General features: G+C 40.9%; 1 protein-coding gene across 20 annotated transcripts in view; it reads left to right on the forward strand.

Moving 5' to 3' along the window:
• The window catches only part of ZBTB20 (zinc finger and BTB domain containing 20), an 852,388-nt gene that overhangs the window by 684,610 nt on the left and 150,114 nt on the right, over window positions 1-17,664 (forward strand). The window contains exon 1 of one of the 20 annotated variants that reach the window (XM_053309307.1): window positions 7,014-7,198. The exons of 17 other annotated variants lie outside the window; for them this stretch is intronic. The gene's annotated coding sequence lies outside the window, so the exon portion shown is untranslated. Of the gene's footprint in view, window positions 1-7,013; window positions 7,199-8,169; window positions 8,257-17,664 lie in introns of those variants that run through there. 2 more of the 20 variants (XM_053309308.1, XM_053309309.1) reach the window with 2 other exon arrangements.

Genomic DNA, 17,664 nt, shown 5'->3' on the forward strand with positions numbered 1-17,664 from the left:
TGACCTTCAGACTTGTATTTTTCCGCTGATATTATGGTAAAGTTATCTGAAAGATGGGTGTCAGATGTTTGGACAGGGGGCGCAATTTCAATGCTTGCCCTAGGCACTATTTTCCCTAGATACGCCTCTGCTCTATGCCATAGCATCTGACCTGCAGAGTCCCTCAAAGTTTGTCTTGTCTCCAGTGCTTTCTAACATTTATATGCAGTTGTTGAAGAGATCATTTAGGCAGTGTAGAGTGTGGTGCTATCAATTTGGTGATGGCACTCTGCTCTGTTGCTCTTTCCCATCAACATTAGGAGCAGTAGTGGATTCCCTAAGAAAATGCTGGCTGAGTATTAACAAACTGAAGTTTAATCTGAACAAGATGACGGTGGACCAATGCAAAACATGGATGTTTTATTTTTTATTTGCTAGTCATAGAGGTCATTCACAAAATCAAAAACTGTGTTCAGCCTAGGTTTGGGAACTGTGTATGGTCCAAATTTTTTGGTTGTGTGGAAGCAAGGTAGGAGGAAAACCTCGGTAGAAGTGACTCCTGCTGTTGCTCCCCTGCAACTGGTATTGAGAAGCATTGTGCCTCTGAGGCTGGAGGTGGCCCACAGCCACCATACTAGTAGCTATTGATAGACCTGTCCACCATGAATCTGTCTAAGCCACTTTTAAAGCCACCAAGCTCGTGGCCATCATCACATACCATGGCAAAGAATTCCATAGATTAATTATGCGCTGTGTGGAAAAGTACTGGACTTCATACTGTGTTTGAATTCTCAGGTGCAGCAGTGGCTAGGAGTGCTTTTAGGCTGCTAAGATCACTGTGGTCACTCCCCCCCATACGGGTTTTTTGTAGTGGGTACTAACATTATGGGATGACCTGCCTACTAAGGGTTGTCTGGCCCCTATATAGTTGACCTTTTGGTGAATAATAAAAACCTGGCTATTCCCTGGCTCATAAGGATGATTGAATGTTTGAATTATGGTCTGTTTTAATTCTGAAATGTGGATTCCTGTATCTGGTTGAGTTGCATAGTAGTTTATTATTTTTATTATATCTTGTTTGCACAGTCAAACAGGTGTTGTTGACTGGTTTGTTTTATCCAGACATTGAGAACTTCCCAAGGACCTGGGATGGCTGAATTTTATTATCAGTGTTGTTGCTGTTATTATAGATATCGTCACAGAATATAGGCTGTTCCCAGTAAAGTTGCTTTTTGTAATTGGCTGATGGTGATTTCTGTGGCCCCTATGGTGTTGAGGTGCTCTTCAAGTTGTTTTGGAATTGCACCTAGGGCGCCAATGACCACTGGGATTATTTTGGTCTTTTTCTGCCACAGCCTTTCAATTTCAATTTGTAGATCTTTGTATTTTGTTATTTTTTCTATTTCTTTTTCTTCTATTCTGCTATCCCCTGGTATTGCTATGTCGACTATTTTAACTTGTTTTTCTTTCTTCTCGACTACAGTTATATCTGGTGTATTGTGTGGCAGATATTTGTCTGTTGTAGTCGGAAGTCCCATAATATTTTTGCATCTTCATTTTCGACAACTTTTTCAATTTTATGGTCCCACCAATCTTTGGCTACAGGTAGCTTGTATTTTTTGCAGATGTTCCAGTGTATCGTCCCTGCTACCTTGCCATTCCTTTGTTTGTAGTCAGTCTGTGCAATCTATTCACAACAGATGATTAGGTGGTCCACGGTTTCCTCTGCTTCTTTACAAAGGCGGCACTTGCTGTTGGTTGTTGATTTTTCTACTTTTGCTCTTATTGCATTTTTTCTTAGTGCCTGTTCTTGTGCAGCCAGTATTAAACCCTCTGTTTCTTTCTTCAAGTTGCCATTCTTAAGCCATTGCCAGGTCTTTGTGATGTCTGATTTTCCACTTATATTGTGCAAATATTGACCATGCAGTGGCTTACTTTTCCATTTTTCTGCTCGGTTCTTGACTTGTTCTTTCTTGTAGGCCTGCTTTCTTTCATTGGTGTGGAATAATTTCTTGTTATTGACCATTTGAAGTGCATCTTCTTCACTGTCCTTGATATATTCTTCAAGGCCTCTTTTCTCCTCCTCTACTGTTTGATGGACTTGCAGCATTCCTCTTCCACCTGAGCTACAAGGGAGGTCTAGCCCAGAGTTTCTCAACCACCGGTCCGGGGACCGCTGCCGGTCCCCGAAGGGTTGAGCGCCGGTCCCTGACTGGGAGTCAACACCCCCCCCCCAACAACTGCAATCAAGGCACTCGCTTCCTCAATTTTGCACATGGTACGGAAGAGGAAGAGTATCACCTTCTTGTCCCTTGCCTCCACGTGCTGCTGTGATCTTCCTACAGCTATTTTATTCCCTATCTTTACAGCTTCAAACTGTATGCGGTGTGGGGGCATGAAAAGGTATGCCACCTGAAGGGCTGCCACTTGAAGGGCTGCTGGTTCTTGCATGCTCATTGTTTGCAGCCAAAGGTTGATTGATTGAAACCCAGCTGCCTATTGTGGTCGAGGCGCCTTGAGAGGGAACGCTGTTTCCCTCTTGCATCGGTGGGGTGTTGTGGTCCCTCTGCCCCCTGTAACCCCCTGGTCTGCACCGCCGGTGGAGGACGGCGGTCCCCTTTATGACCTCGCCGGGTGCGGGGGACAATCTCTGGCCGGGATCATGCCGCGGTGAGGGCTAAGCAGAGGAGGGAGGGAGGAGGGCCGCCTTGGCTCACCTCACAGGTATGCGCGGGCAGCATGTGGGACCACGTGAGCTGCGTGGCCCCAAAGGCAGGCTGGTGTGATTGGCTCCCGCAGGGGAGTTGGGAGGGGGGCACAGAAGTGCACATTGTGAGAGAGGATGGGGAACACTTGCTACACTCTGGTGCGCAAGCACAGTGGCGGCAGCTCTTGGACCCAGGCGACCTTCCGAGTGCAGTCCGGTGCACCATTGCCTCACCCACCCTGAACAGTGCCTCGTCTCCCCAGCGAGGAAAATGAGGCATCTACCACTACAACGCCCCACACCCTCCGCCATCTCAGAATCACCCCCTTTCTTTTAATGCCAGGTCTCCACCGCTCTTCTTCACATTTTCTTTCACCATTAAAAAAACCCCAATTCCCAGCACCTGCCATGTAACGAATTTAACGAGTTTTGGAGGAGCTGCACGGGTTTCATTAGGTCCACCTCACAAAGTGCACATCTAAGAGCAGGATCCAGATCAAGTCAGGTGATCATGACCAAGCAGCATTGACACAAATGAGAGACGATTAAATTAATTTCAGTGGGTGGGCGTGACTAACGTTGTCTGGATCCTGCCCTGCGACTACACAACTCCTGCTAAAACTCCACCTCCATCATGAGAGGGTTAAACTGTAGATTTCCGGCTCTACTGAGCTTGCCCTGCTCTCCTCTCCTCACCTCCTTTTTGCTTTGCTTGACATCCAGCCTGATGAAGCATTTTGGGGGATTCAAAAGCTTGCTTGTGTGTTGTTTTCATTGCCCCCATGTAGCTTTTGAATTTTTCTAATGGCCCAACATCCCCTCTCCATTGAGTAATCACAAGCACCTCCACCCCCACCCCACACATACTGAAGACATACTGGTGACAAATTTGTTCACCCAGGCTTTTAGATTCAGGGGTTCTCAACCTTGGGTATCCAGACATTGGTGGACTTCTACTCCCATAATCCCCAGCCATAATGGCCAAATGCCACTGTGGTTGGGGGTTATGGGAGTTTAACTGAGGGACCCAAGGTTGAGAACCCCTAATATTCCATGTTTGCAAAAGATTCCAAATTTAATTATTTTAATGCTTATATTATTTTAATTGTAAACTGCCCAGAGATGCAAGTTTTGGGCAGTATAGAAGTCTGATAGATAGATAGATAGATAGATAGATAGATAGATAGATAGATAGATAGATAGATAGATAGATTTGAAACCCCTTTACTAACTGCCGGTCCGGGAAACTGCGCATGAAGAATGTAGCAGTCCTTGAAACTCTGCACGAAGAATTTAGCGGTCCTTGACTCCAAAAAGGTTGAGAAACACTGGTCTAGCCTATCTACATCACTGCGGGGGTGCAGAGCATGATTGATGGTCATCATTTTCCTGGTCTTGCAATCTAGCGTCTCTAGCTCTGCCTGGGTCCAGTCTAATATTGCTGTAGTGTATCTGATAACAGGTATAGCCCAGGTGTTTATGGCTTGTATGGTGTTCCCGCCATTGAGTTTGGACTTTTAGGATTTTTCTAACTCTCCTGATGTATTCACTTCCAATTTTTCTTTTAACTTCAGTGTCTGCAGTGTTATCAGCCTGGAGAATACCCAAGTATTTGTAATGTTCTTTCTCTTTGTAAATTTGTAATGTTCTTTCTCTTAATAATAATAATAATAATAATAATAATAATAATTTTTTTAATATACACATTTCAACAAAAAAGTTATCAGAGTAGTTTACATAGCAAAAGGTTTGAGAGCATGAGTCTCTGTCCCCAAGGGGCTCACCATCTAAAAATACACACAAAGTAAACATCAGAGGACAGTGGAGGGACACTGTCCTGGGATAAATAGTGATCGTTGTTCACCCTACTTCATATTGGAGTCACCTCATTGCCCAGTTGGCAGAGTGATGTTTTTAATGTTGGGCACCGCTTTTGGGTACAGAACTGTGGTTTACAATAGCTTAAACAAATAAATCAAATTATATTGTATGGTTGATGTTAACAAAATGGAATAGTAATTTTATGGAATGAATGCTATACTCCTAATCCTCTTTAAAATATATAGAGAAAACATATTATACCTCTTGTGGGTAATCTATTCTCCCTTTCTTGTTTCTTGACATCAGAGATGTAATAATAGAGCTCTGTCTGTATACTAAACTGGGTTATTGCTTGCAGCCCCTCATATCACCATCATACTGACACCAGTGTGCTAAATGGATACCTTGCCAATACAATGTTAGACAGTCAAATGTGACACACTTTGTAATAGCAACAAAAACATTATGTTTCCCTATTTGAGGTACCAATTATGGCAGGTTTTCAGAAGTGTCATAAATATCTCACCTGCCTGCTGTACAGCACTTCAGTGTGATGTCTATCACTAGGATTAATCCATTTGTACCTCAGATTGCATCCAAGGTCTGAATGAATAAATTACTCTGCACCTGTTTTTTTTAGTGAGATTTCCCCCCGTTTTCTTAAATACTTTCTTCAGTGCAATGAATTGCTTATTCATAGTACCTAGCATCGCCTTACTGTCTATAAGACTCATGAACCTCTATCTATTGCCAATGCCAACTTTGCCAATGGATTGCTTGGGTTTTTAAAATCTATTTTTGTTTTGCTTTGCATAAGTTGAGGGGTAGTTAGTGACCAATATAAAATATCCATAAACTTAAATGAGTTAACATTTACAAATAAGCAGTAGATCTACTGCTAGGGCTTTCTATTACTTAATATTTATTAAGTGCCAGCAGTTTCCAAAGCTCTATAAAGAGCACATAGTCTTGTTCAGAAAGCTCTATGGGCTTGTCCAGGAATCAACTTCTGATATGCCCATGAAGTTTTTCACATGGGGCTTTTAAAGCCCTTTAACATGTATCTGCTCCGGAATGGAGGGGGTGCATTCATATATTGGCCAGCTTTACCCTGAAGTTCCTGCGAGTTATCGGGGAGCAGTTCACACACAATTCAGGGTTTTCACTGTGCGTTACAGTGTAGCCCAATTTGTATCCGGGGTACAAAAATCCACTATTTGCATCGGTTTGGGAGTACAACTTCGAGTTCTCAATAAAGCCTCCCAGTAAATTCACGGTAAAGCCTGCTGTGTGTAAAAGTCCAAGTATATCACTAAAAAGCAGGGAGTATCCTGCTGAAAAACAGATTCTGATTCTCTGGAATGCCATTTAACTCACAGTGGGAGTCTGATGTGGTTCATTATGTGTCCTGAACCAGTTCCTCTGACCAATGCAGACCATCAGGAACTAACACAAATTGAACCATCTTGCACATCTAGATTGTGTGGATTGGAATTACTGAAGTAGGCATTGCTTCCACTCTCTGTAGTTTCAGCCCTAGGGAAGTGCCTAAGTAATGCCCATTGCTTATCACTGGAAAATATGGTGGCCCTATTATCTTTCTGTTCTAGCTGTCCTCCACACACATGTAGGTCTGACCATATTAAACTCCACCTGTTCTGTAATGGGAATTGCAATAAAGTTTTTGCAGTTGTAAAAATGCGCCTGCTAGATAGAGCTCCCCTTTCTGCCAGAATTACAGGGTGTGCGTGTGTGTGTGTGGTGGGGTTTTTTTGGGGAGGGGGCATTCTGAAAGCAATATATCTAATTGGAACCTTCTAATCAGAACCTTCTTCTAATCAGAACCTTCTATTAGAAAAAGAGAGGAAAAAAGATTGGCATCTCTCCACTATTTAGGAAATGTTTTATTGTACAATGCCATTTGCATTTGTACTTTTTGTTTGGTGGCAAGTTTTAATAGTTACCCTTTGAGGATTTCCAGTCTAGCTTATCAGAATCCACCAACAGTCTTTTTTGTAATATTCGCGTTTCCCTTTTGGTTCAGCCGAGCCCACTGACAGATCATTCAAATTCAATTGTTTTATGTCTAAGCTGAACAGCTAATTAAAGTAGGGATGATTAACCTGACTGGCAGTGTCGCTCTCTCACTCTCTCTTGCTTTCTCTCTCCCTCCCTCCTGTTCCAATCAGTCTCTCTCTCTCTCTCTCTCTCTCTCACACACACACACAACACACACGTACGTTCTCTCTCTGTGTCTTTTGCTCTACCGTGTGTGTGTGTGTGTGTGTGTGTGTGGGTTTTTCCCCCCTTCCTCTCTCCTAAACGTGGTCTGCTTGCTGATGGCAGAATGGCACTCGGAGATTTGTGCATTGTGTCTGGTTTCCTACGGGCAGGCTGACCCAGTGCCTCTAGGGACTTATCAATAGACCACTCAGAAGAGACAGAGACAGGAGAAAGGAGGAGGGGTGGGGGGAGACAGAGAGAGAGGGAGAGAGAGAATCAATATCAAGAATAGAAGGAGCTCCGAAGCCATTTTTTTTATTTAAAAAAAAAGTGTATCAGGACTTGGGAAGAGGGTGACAAAGAAGGTTTTTCAAAGAGGCAGTGGAGGAGGTTCTAATAAATTTGGAAGGATACAGTTCCCTGTCTTGGGGAAAAGGAGAACTCCTGGCTGATTAACATTCACACCAGGTATGAGATGTTCGCTACCCCTTATCACTGTGTCGCAACCGAGAGGGAAAGGCGCCTTTTTTTCGCTTTTTTTTTTTTTTTAAGGAGATGGAGCGAGCGTGTATTTTGGTGTGTTTGTTGTTGCTTTGAGGGGGGAAAGAGGAGCTGTGGGCATGGTGTGACGGGAGCAGGAAGAATGAAAGCAGGGCAGCAGCGGCTGAAGGGGGAGAAGAGTCTAGAGTAGGTTCTTCTCCTCAGGCACCCCGAGGGGTTACCCAAGTTCATTCCGAGCAGGTGGATTTAGGCGGGGAGTTACTTAACGCTTGACCGCCAGTTTTGAAAAAAAAAATCCCGCTTCCTATGTCTATTAAAGGAAGCGCCAATGCCCCCCCCCCTCTCTCGCGCACTGCTTCTGTCTCTCTCCCGCTCTCTTTTTTCCTCTTTTCCTAACCAGACAGCGGGAGGGTTTCTGGCTCCCAGCCAGCCCAAAAGCCTCTAAGTGTTTTGCACTTGTTTCAGGGAGTCGCTGCCCGGGGATTTTTTCTCTCTCTCCAGCATTTTCACTAGAGAACAAAGAGTTCTTTACAAAGGAAGGGGGGGGGGAGTGCAAGCTTAACGCCTGAGATAGGTTTCCCCCTCAGTTTAAGGGCTTTTTTTCCCCTAAAAGAAAGGAAGCAATGGCAGCAACACCCGCCCCCCCAGGGGAAAAAAAACACCATAAAAAATAAAAGGGATGTTCTTTCCCCCCCACTCCTAAAATATATTTTCGTACTAATAATTGAAGGGATAAAACTAGCTTGTTCTTTTTTAATCCATTGAAAAATACAGATTTAAAAAATATTTAGTTATTGCTTTGCTAACTTTTACCTTGTGGGGTCCCCCGACATAGAAGTTAGGCTCCGAAGAAGTTCTCTCTCTCTCCCCCCCCCCTTTTTTTGTGTCTTTCTCTTCCTCTCGACACATTTCACCAGGGGCATGATAGGGGGAAGAAGTGGAAGGGATACAGTGAAGGAACAGTAGGGAAAACTTACTTTTTTCACTTATACTTCCCCACCCCCAACAAAAGTTGGTAAAGACAGGTGTGTGTGTGTGTGTGTGTGTGTGTGTGTGTGTGTGTGTGTGTGTGTGTGTGAGAAAAAGATGAAGCAGTGGTGCACTCATCCAGAGGGGCACATTTTTCTTGGATGGTATCAAAATATGTGTGTCCATCTGAGGTTAGAGGTTTGCAATTTTTGTCTCTCCTGTAGATGGAACCATACATATAGTACCTATCTGTCACCTATGCACCCTGTGTAGCCATATTTCTATTCAGGATTTCTCCCCATGTATCTATATTTTATGTGCACAGATACATTATTGTGTGTATTTCAACTCATGTGTATATGCAGCATTGCACAATATATAGTTTCTTTAGTATCATAGTGTGATAAAATAAAAGTTGGACCAAAATTCAATAACATATGGTATATGAAATATGATAAAGTCTACAATTCTTCCTGTTGTTAAATATATCGGAGTATATAGATTTAAACATTTTACAAGCACAAAGAAGAGGTTCTTTTCATTAAAGTAATCCCCATTAATTAATTACTACTTTTAATAAAAACATTATTTAAAAACAGTGCATCTACGAGCAGGTGTGGGAAATCTGTTCACCATCACTTGTGTGTGTGTGTACACATATGTATATCACACAAATGTGTGGAACTAGGTTGGCAGTAATTATAGCAATTGTTTGGGGACACAAAGGCTGATTATCATTACCACTACTGCTTTTCTTTTCTTTTAATTCTATCTTCTCCTTGAAGAGATGATCCATTACAGTAATGTATATGCTGCATGTATTTATATAAGACAGATTTTGGCAGCCCCACATACTTACGAGATATTATTTCAGAAGGAATGTGTTTATGTTTACTCAGGAGATACAAAGACAAGTTTGTTCTACAGTTAACTGCTGTAATTCTGGAGTAATTTAACTGTAGCAATTGGAGTGAAACCAGCTTCATGGTGTAAATGCAGAGCATTTTTTGGTCCAGCCTTACCCTCAAGGGCTCCATAGTTGAGCATGAAATGTCTCAATAAAGAAAATAAGATATAGAACATGCTGATACCTCTAATGTTTCTTTCAGTCTCCTTCCTGACAGTAGAAATTAAATAACTTTTGGCAAATTCTTTTCTTTTCTTTTTTAAAGTTAATATTTACTTCCTTTATCCCAAGCACAGAAATACCTTTGCATTTTTGTTATTTTGTAATTTGTTTAGTAATCTAATATTAAAATAGAAACAAACAAGTAATGAACACACGATTTGTCATTTTTGTAGAAAAACCCACTTGTCTATATCTCCTGTATGTATCTCAGTTCTTAAGATATCCTTTTTGTTTTTGTTCTATAACATGGTATGTGTCCATGTTGTGTTTGTAATCCCAGAGGTGGCAACAGGAGGGAGGGGTAGTCCATGCCAAAATCTACATAAGTCCCTTCAGTCTCAACTAAGAGGCATCATCCACCAGCTCTCTTTGCATCCAGAAGTACGGTGAAAGATGATAGTTCTTTTTCAGAGATTCTTCATGGACCTGATCTAAGACCAAGGCATTCACAGTAGAGGAGAAAAGAGAGAGAAAGAGACGAAGGGGGGAAAAAGAAAAGAAAACAGGGAAAGAAAAGCTCTTTGAGCAAGAAGACACTGGCTCTTTCTTCCTGCAGGCAATCCGCTCCAGCTCCTGGCGACGTGTCCTGCACTATCAGATATCATATGACTCTTTAGTTGGACTCCTGTTAGCAGAGTGGGCCTGTTAGAACTCTGTTTGTTTTCTTTTACTTTCATTTCCTTCTCCCCGTTCCCTCCTGTTTTTTTGTCTCTGTCTCTGTGTGTATTCTTTTTATTTTATCTGCTTTTTGTTCACATGCTTTACATAAAGACAAAGCATTAATTAATCCATAGTCTGTTTTAAGTTATCTACCCAGATTTAATTGTGTGTGTGTGTGTGTGTGTGAGATCCTTTCCCCCAATCCAATGCTGTTTCTTATGTACGCATGTTTACTTCTGCACATGTGTACCTTTTAATATTGTTTATTTTCTTCCTTTTTTGGAAAATGGTAGGTAGGAATCACATTTCCAGATCTGTGTAAGAATTCCTATCATTATTTCATCTAGATATTTGTGGTCATTTACATCTTTGTAGACTTGTTTATATGAACATATATTTAACAATAAGTTTTCACTACTTGAACTATACTGACAGTTCATGCAGGCCTGGTAGGAAAGTTTTGCTAAAAGATGTCAATTATAAACTCTAGAATTCAAGTTAAGATGAAAGGTGTATGTTTCCATTACAGCCTTTAGCAATAAATTGATGTTTGCTAATATAAGAGAAAAGAAAATAGTCAAGATGAATGTTCTTACTAACAATTTTTACAAGGTCTCTCATTATTATAGAGCACTGCCTGTGGGAAGTAAAATGTCTCTCACCTTTCTTCTTCCTCTTTTTTCATCTCCCATTCCCAAGCTCCCCAGCAAAATTGTTTAATGGTTTACCTGTAACATATTGCATTTAGGTAGAAATCAGAAGTCAGATGCTCCAGTATCTGTTTTTCTTGTAGACCTGCCTAATTATCTCCCCTGACTTAGACATGTGATCTGATACCACTGATAAAATAGGAGCTTGGAGCACTCTCTTTGAAAACACCTTCCTGCTTTAGCCTGCATAGTGTTCCTTACTTGGACCAAGTATTGTGTCAAGTAAGTAGCACTGAATTTGGCCAGACTTGGTTTAATGTAAAGATGAACAGGACTGGGCTGTAAACTGTGTACGTGGTAGCAACTGGAAATCATTGCATGTCTTGGCCTCTTTGAGACATGTTGTATCAATATGTTCCATATTAATTAGTAAAGTTAGTCTAGTTTTTATATTAACTCCCCCAGACTTAATATCTTTCTACAATTAGTATCTTTCTACAAAATACACTGGCTGACATCTTTGCTTAAATTACTTTACAGAGGTCTTTTTAGAACTAAGCAGTCCTCTAGAGTAACTCCTGCATAGTACTACTGAGTAACTTAGCCTGGATGTCAGCCATTGTTTACATGTGAGAATACATTGCTTTTAATTTTCTGTAGTTTGGTGTGTGGCTTTTACAAAACAAAACATTCAATTTTTCATTTTATGAAACAATAGTTTGTCTTTCTGCTGTGAGTCAGTGTATGAACATATATAATGTCAGTGTTTCATTATTATTTTTTGTAGTTATTCCTTTTTGTCTTAAAGTGTAACATTTTTAACATTTCCCCCTGATTTGGGCAAACTGTAATTAAGCGTTTCTGAATTTGTCTGATTAAGGACTATGAACAGAATAGTTACTTTGGGATGAAACTTGCAGCATGTTTGTGTAGTGGCTAATGCTATGATCGGGAAGGTCTTCATTCTAAATTTCACTCTTGTCACAAACTCACTGGGTGTCCTCACGCAACACACTTCACAGCCTTAGCCTTCCATTTTTAATACAGCAATAATCATATTTCTGGCCTATCCCGCTGTGGTATTGTAAGGATTACTGAGATAATGTAAGAAAGAACTTCATTGCTTGAAATGTCCCATTTTAAATGCTATATTTATTATCTATTACATTGTCAACTAGACACTGTCTAGAAATGCAGCATTCAGCAATTGTAGTAGAACAGTCATGGTAAACATTCTCTTGTCTCCTGTTATTTAGCTGAAGCACACTTCCTTATGAAATTACCAACTCTTGTTCTTAACAGTTTTTGGAAACCTGTTTCCCTTCGTTTCCATCCCTGTGTCATTTCAACATGACTGCAGAAACTCTCTAATCACAGAAGACATTTTAAAGGCTTTTTGCACTCTAGCTTCATTTTAAATATTTCATACATTGGCATGTACACAATCTAAACCAAAGAACTTTCATTGTCATCCTTCTGGGAAAACAGTTGGTTTGGAAAAGTGTTATCAACATTTAAAAATTGTGCACACCTAATATGCATAATGTATGTTTTCCCTACTAGTTTTTACAAATATTAGGGCTCTGAACAGTCATAGCTATTGGTTGGAAACGTTGGAGACAGCTGGTTTCCTGGGTTCCTAGCAATTTGACAGTGGCGCCTGTTTGGGGCTGGCACCTAATACATTTCATGCTGGATCCCGAAAAACTGAGGCTGGCACTTTGGAATTAAGGATATTTTTACAGCCCTGCAGGCAAGTGTTAATCAAGTTGATTTGGCAGTCAGGACAAAGATGCAGGGAAGAGCTAAAATTTTAGAGCTTTACCATATATGGGGGTGTGGAGACATGTTCCTGTTAATAGGGTTTTGACCAGGTGACTTTTTAAAATTATCTATGTTCTCAGAATAATTATCCTCTCCCCCACCCCCAACATTGGAGTCTTGGTAGCACTTTTTAAATGAGTTCAGCAAATCTTACACAATGGCCCAAATGATGTTCAGTTGCCACAGCTGATGAACATGCCATGGAAGTTGCAGAAGTTATAGCTGTCAAAGAATAGCAGCTGGTTTGCAGAAGTAATTTGCTTTAAATAGGGCCAAATACATTGCTGTTGTAAATATTAGTGAAATCTAGGACTATGTCTAGGTAATGTGTACTCCCATGTTATTTTTAAGAACCAAGCATAGAAGAATCTGATGAACATTTGTGGATGTTTGCCAAGGGGAAAACCAGCTTGTGTAACACGAGTGTCATTGGTGCAACAGAGTGTTGCTTAAAGGCCACTAACAGGATAACTACTGAGAAGAGAAGCAGATTTTCCTTTAGCATGATAAGCTGCCCTGCTGCTCTCAGATGCCAGAGACTTCTAGTTTAATTTATTGCTGAAATTGAGGTTTTGTATATAAGAAGAATCTTTCATTCAGCATTTGTTCACTTGGTTACTTTCTTGTATTCAAGACCCGACCAGTCACAACAAGCTTTGCAGTTTTAGTTTAGTGTTGCTAGTTTTATTAGTACTGTATGTGATAGTATTTCTTCATCCTATTTTCAGTGATTTATAATTTTAATAATTATGATTATGCTCAATAGATATGCAACTAACATGTGCAGTGGAATTTTCACATGCTTGTTTTGCTTGTCCAATCAGAAGTAAATCAGAAGTGGAAATCAGAGAGTACAAATAAGCATAGGTGTCTGTATTAAATAATAATGAACACTTCACTATATAATTTGAGATTAAAGATAAGATTCTATGCAGGGTTTTTTTCTCCTACTATAGCAATTGTACTTTTGTTACATTGTACACTGCTGTTTATTAAAATCAGGTGTATGTTCCTAAATCCATACTAGCTATGTTTCAGCATTAATATATTCGATCTTTTCAGGACTGCTTGAGCCTTAAGATCACTGAAAACCCAGTTCCAAATCTTAAAGTTTTATCTTGTCTCTGGGTTGCATATGACACAGGTGATTTTTCTTATTTTTTCTGCAGTTAAGGATCTTAATTGTAGTAAATATATATATTACATAAGAGTTTGTGCTGACTGTTGTTCTCAGTGAAATCAGAACTTAACTGAATTGGGTCCTTCCATTAAGAATTCTCTTGGCATTTCTCAAAGACTTGTTTTATGCTCAGGCAGCCTTTTAAAGTTCTGACCATATTAAGAGTAAAAAAGGAGCTACTCTGTTAATGCAGTCTTTTCATTACCCTAGATAATAAAATTTCTCTGTGACCTGTTAATCTCTACTATGTATCCCAGATCTAGCGTGAGAAACAATTTCTACTCCTTCCCTGCAGAAAATAAGTTCTGTGATTATTTTTCTGGCCAAAGAATCAGGAAATACCAAAGAAAATTATGTGTATTTAGAAAGTTGCCAAAGTCTTTGCCTGTGAGGAGATCAGCTGTTGGTTTATTTTTTAATTTTTTGCCCTTTGCTTTATGAGTCTTCAACATATCCTTAACATTTCAGAGACTATACAAAATTCCCCTGTGCTACAACATACAAAAGGCAAGAGCTAGCAAAATAGGGCAGATCTGCTGCAGGTTTTTCTGCTGTTGGAGGTACCTAGTAAGTTACCCATGTTATGTACACATTTTTGCCTGGGCTAATTGCCCAGTACCAAGATTTCCGTTTTTAAAATATTTATTTATTATACTTCTATCCTGCTCTTAGGTGTAAATTGCCCATTATACACACATGGGTAATAAAATCTCATTTTTAAATGAAATTGAGCTTTGGGAGGTTGTAATTTTGATGAGAGGTAGTACACGAAACAGGGATGCTTAACAAGTCTTTTCATCTTTTCAAAATCTTCCCCACCCTAAGGTGCTCTTCTCCCCATGTAAACACATGTAAAAACACTGCAACTTCCTGGCACAGAATAGTTTGACCCTTGCAGAAGACTTTCATCCAAGGGACAGAACAGGACCATGAGCACTTCATTTCACGGCCCTTAAGCAGCGTTGGGTATTCCCAGACTGCCCACTCAGGTGACCATTCACTCAGCTCAAGGTTCTTGCTTTATAATCATTAGTAGCTTCAGGATCTGATTCTATAAACATTCCATTTTCAGATTCCAATGTATGTGAAAAGGTATAGCAGAAATAGGCTTTAACTTCACTACTTAGTAAAGTCTTAAAGTATCTAGTGGCCCAGTGCCAAATCCCATGCTTGCATTGTACAATCATGTGTCCATCCTGTTCTTACATGCTTTTCCTGGCACTTGATGGCCTTTTGGATTTTAGTCCTGGGTCCTTTAAAAAAACACACAACATGTTTTAAAACTTAGTTTTATTAAGTGTGGTTTTATTTGTTTTTACCTAATGGCTTTGCGTAATTTTGTTTTAATGTGGTTTGTTGATTGTTAACTGTTGATTGATATTTTGAAGCTTTGTGATAAGGTGAAGTATACATCCCTTACATAAAGTAAATGCATATTTATCCTTCAACCCTCTTCCATACCAAAATATTTCCACAATGTTCAGCGCATTATAAATAGATGCAGATTGTAACCTGCTACCATATCACCTTGCTTTGAATTCACACCAATTGATCATTCTAGGCTAGAACCTGGATTGAGTGATATCTCTGAAATGTCGAGAGTTACACTCACTTGGAGCTGTTTTACGCACTACATGCTAATAAACTTATTTTCTGAGGTCCACTTGACAGGGAATAAGTGTGTCTGGATTATTTGTGGTTACTTGTATTTGCAGATTATATTTTTCAGGAAATTGTCAAACCTGTTTTTAGTGTATATCTAAAACATATACTGGGGCCATGCACGTGATCTACCAGGTGGGCAGGAGGAAGGCTTCCCAAGCTTGGCTCTCCCCCCCCCCCATTATTATTATCCTGGTGGGAGTGTGCTCCATGCTTCCACATGACCAGCTCTGCTCCATGCAATGCGGAGCAGGGCTGATCACTCTGAGGCTGGGACATGTCATCCTGGCCCCCAGAAATCCAAGTGTGTGGTGCATTGTTGCGATCCCCCCAGCGACGGGCAGGTGCCCATCAATGCTTCAGTGGCTGAAAGCAGCCGATGCTGACACACGATCAGTTGAATGAGGTTAAGGGAGCACTTGCTCCCTTAACCTCATTTACATGCCCAGCTTTTTAGCCGGGTTTGATGCCGAGGTGCCACTGGGATCCACGTGTCTCCTGGTGGTTCCCACAGGCAGCCAAGCCGGGACTTAGATGCCCTAGCCCAGTCTTAGCTGCTTGTGAGAACATCTTCAGTGAGTGATATGGTAGAAATCCTTAAGTGGGATACAAAATGTTTAAAAAATTTAGTCAGAAATGCAATTTATGAAGGTCAATCTGTACCATTATCTGTGACCTCCATAAATTATTTCTGAAGATTCAGTTGAATAAAACTTTCTTTTCCTTTCCTAAATTGTGATGAAGTATGATTGGATACTGTTAGAATCCTACCCATTCCAGAATTAACTGTGTTTCATTGAGAAACACAGATGTATATGTATGTAGGGAGAGATGGCTAAATTATGGAAAATCTAGATCTTATACAGATTATGGAAAACATTTTGACAAGACACTTCTATCATTAACGGTAATATTCACTTTTATAGCACCATCCACCAATCAGACAGTGTCAGGATGTTTAATAAATATTAACCATTAGCCAGAGACATACTACATCATTGTGCTGCTAGCATTATTTTGTTCTTTTAAACGTGTATATGCAACCACTGGGAGAGATCATTTGTCATTTTGGAGTGCAATGTCATCAATATGCTGATGACACCCACTTTTGTTTTTCTTTTCCATTAAGTCCAGAAGCAGTGGTGGATTCCCTGAGCAATTGCCTGAATACAGTTATGGTCTGGATGAGGGCTGATGCATTGAAGCTTAATTCATGATGGGGCAGCCTAGAGATTGTAGGACTATGATTTTGCCTATCTTTGATGGTTACAGTCCCCATAAAGGACAAGGGTTGTAGCCTGGAAGTACCTCTTGATTCTGTATGGGTGCTGGATTATCAAGTAGCAGCGGTGAATGATATAGGGGTGTTAAGAACTGGTTTGACTCAAACTGGGTTCTATTCGAACCGGTCCGGTTTGATCAGTTTGAACTCAAACTGAACCAGCTTTAAGAAAAGGTGGCCAGCCTGAGTTAGAACCGAACCAGGCCCAGTCATTTAAGGACCATTTCAACCCATTTCAAGGGATGAACCTTGTAAAGGGGAATCTAGTGAGGATTCCCCTTTACAAGCAAAGGGAAATCATGCCTTTGTAAGGGAGGCCGGGGGGGGGAGGGGGCGGCAGAGGACACCTTACTGGCACCAGCACTGGGTCCTCTAAACCCCAGCACATTCCCCAGCAGCACAGGCCCCATCCAAAGAGGCCATTTGCAGGACCACCCAAATGGCTTCCGTGTATCTATGGAGGCCGGAACTGTGCCGCTGGGGGGGGGGAGTGCCGGGGTTTAGAGGAGCTGCCGCTGGCAAGGTGCCCTCTTGCTGCCACCAATTGCCACCCTTAGAAACCTTTTAAAGGCAGGATTCCCCTTTGCTTGTAAAGGAGAATCCTCACTGGATTCCCCTTTACAAGCATTGCCTCTCGGACCAGTTTGACTTGGTTCAGTTGAATGGAACGGACTGCTGGCTGGTTCGATTGAACTGGTTTGTGGACTGGCAGTTGAGTTATAATTCAGTTCTAATTTGAACTGAACTGCCAAAAAAGGTTCTGTGCACACCCCTAGAGAGCGAGAATGTCGTTTAGCCTGGTAAGCAGGCTGCAGTTACTCCTGTCAGGCTAGGAAGTTGCCCAAAGTCATCTATGCTTTAGTAACCTTCAGTTTAGATTGCTGCAATCTGCTCTGGAAGTTAGTTGAAAGCTGTAGTCAATATGGAATGCTGCAGGCATTAAGGCAGTGTTAAGTCACAGGGTGCATTTTGCTCCTGTCTTAGCTTACCTGAATTATTTGCTTCTAAGCCCAGTTCAAAGTGCTGGTGAAAGTGCTACTGATTATCTTTAAATATCTGAACAGTCTAAATCCTATG

The sequence above is a fragment of the Hemicordylus capensis genome, chromosome 3 (genome assembly GCF_027244095.1).
Source record: "Hemicordylus capensis ecotype Gifberg chromosome 3, rHemCap1.1.pri, whole genome shotgun sequence".
NCBI classification, from domain to species: domain Eukaryota; kingdom Metazoa; phylum Chordata; class Lepidosauria; order Squamata; family Cordylidae; genus Hemicordylus; species Hemicordylus capensis.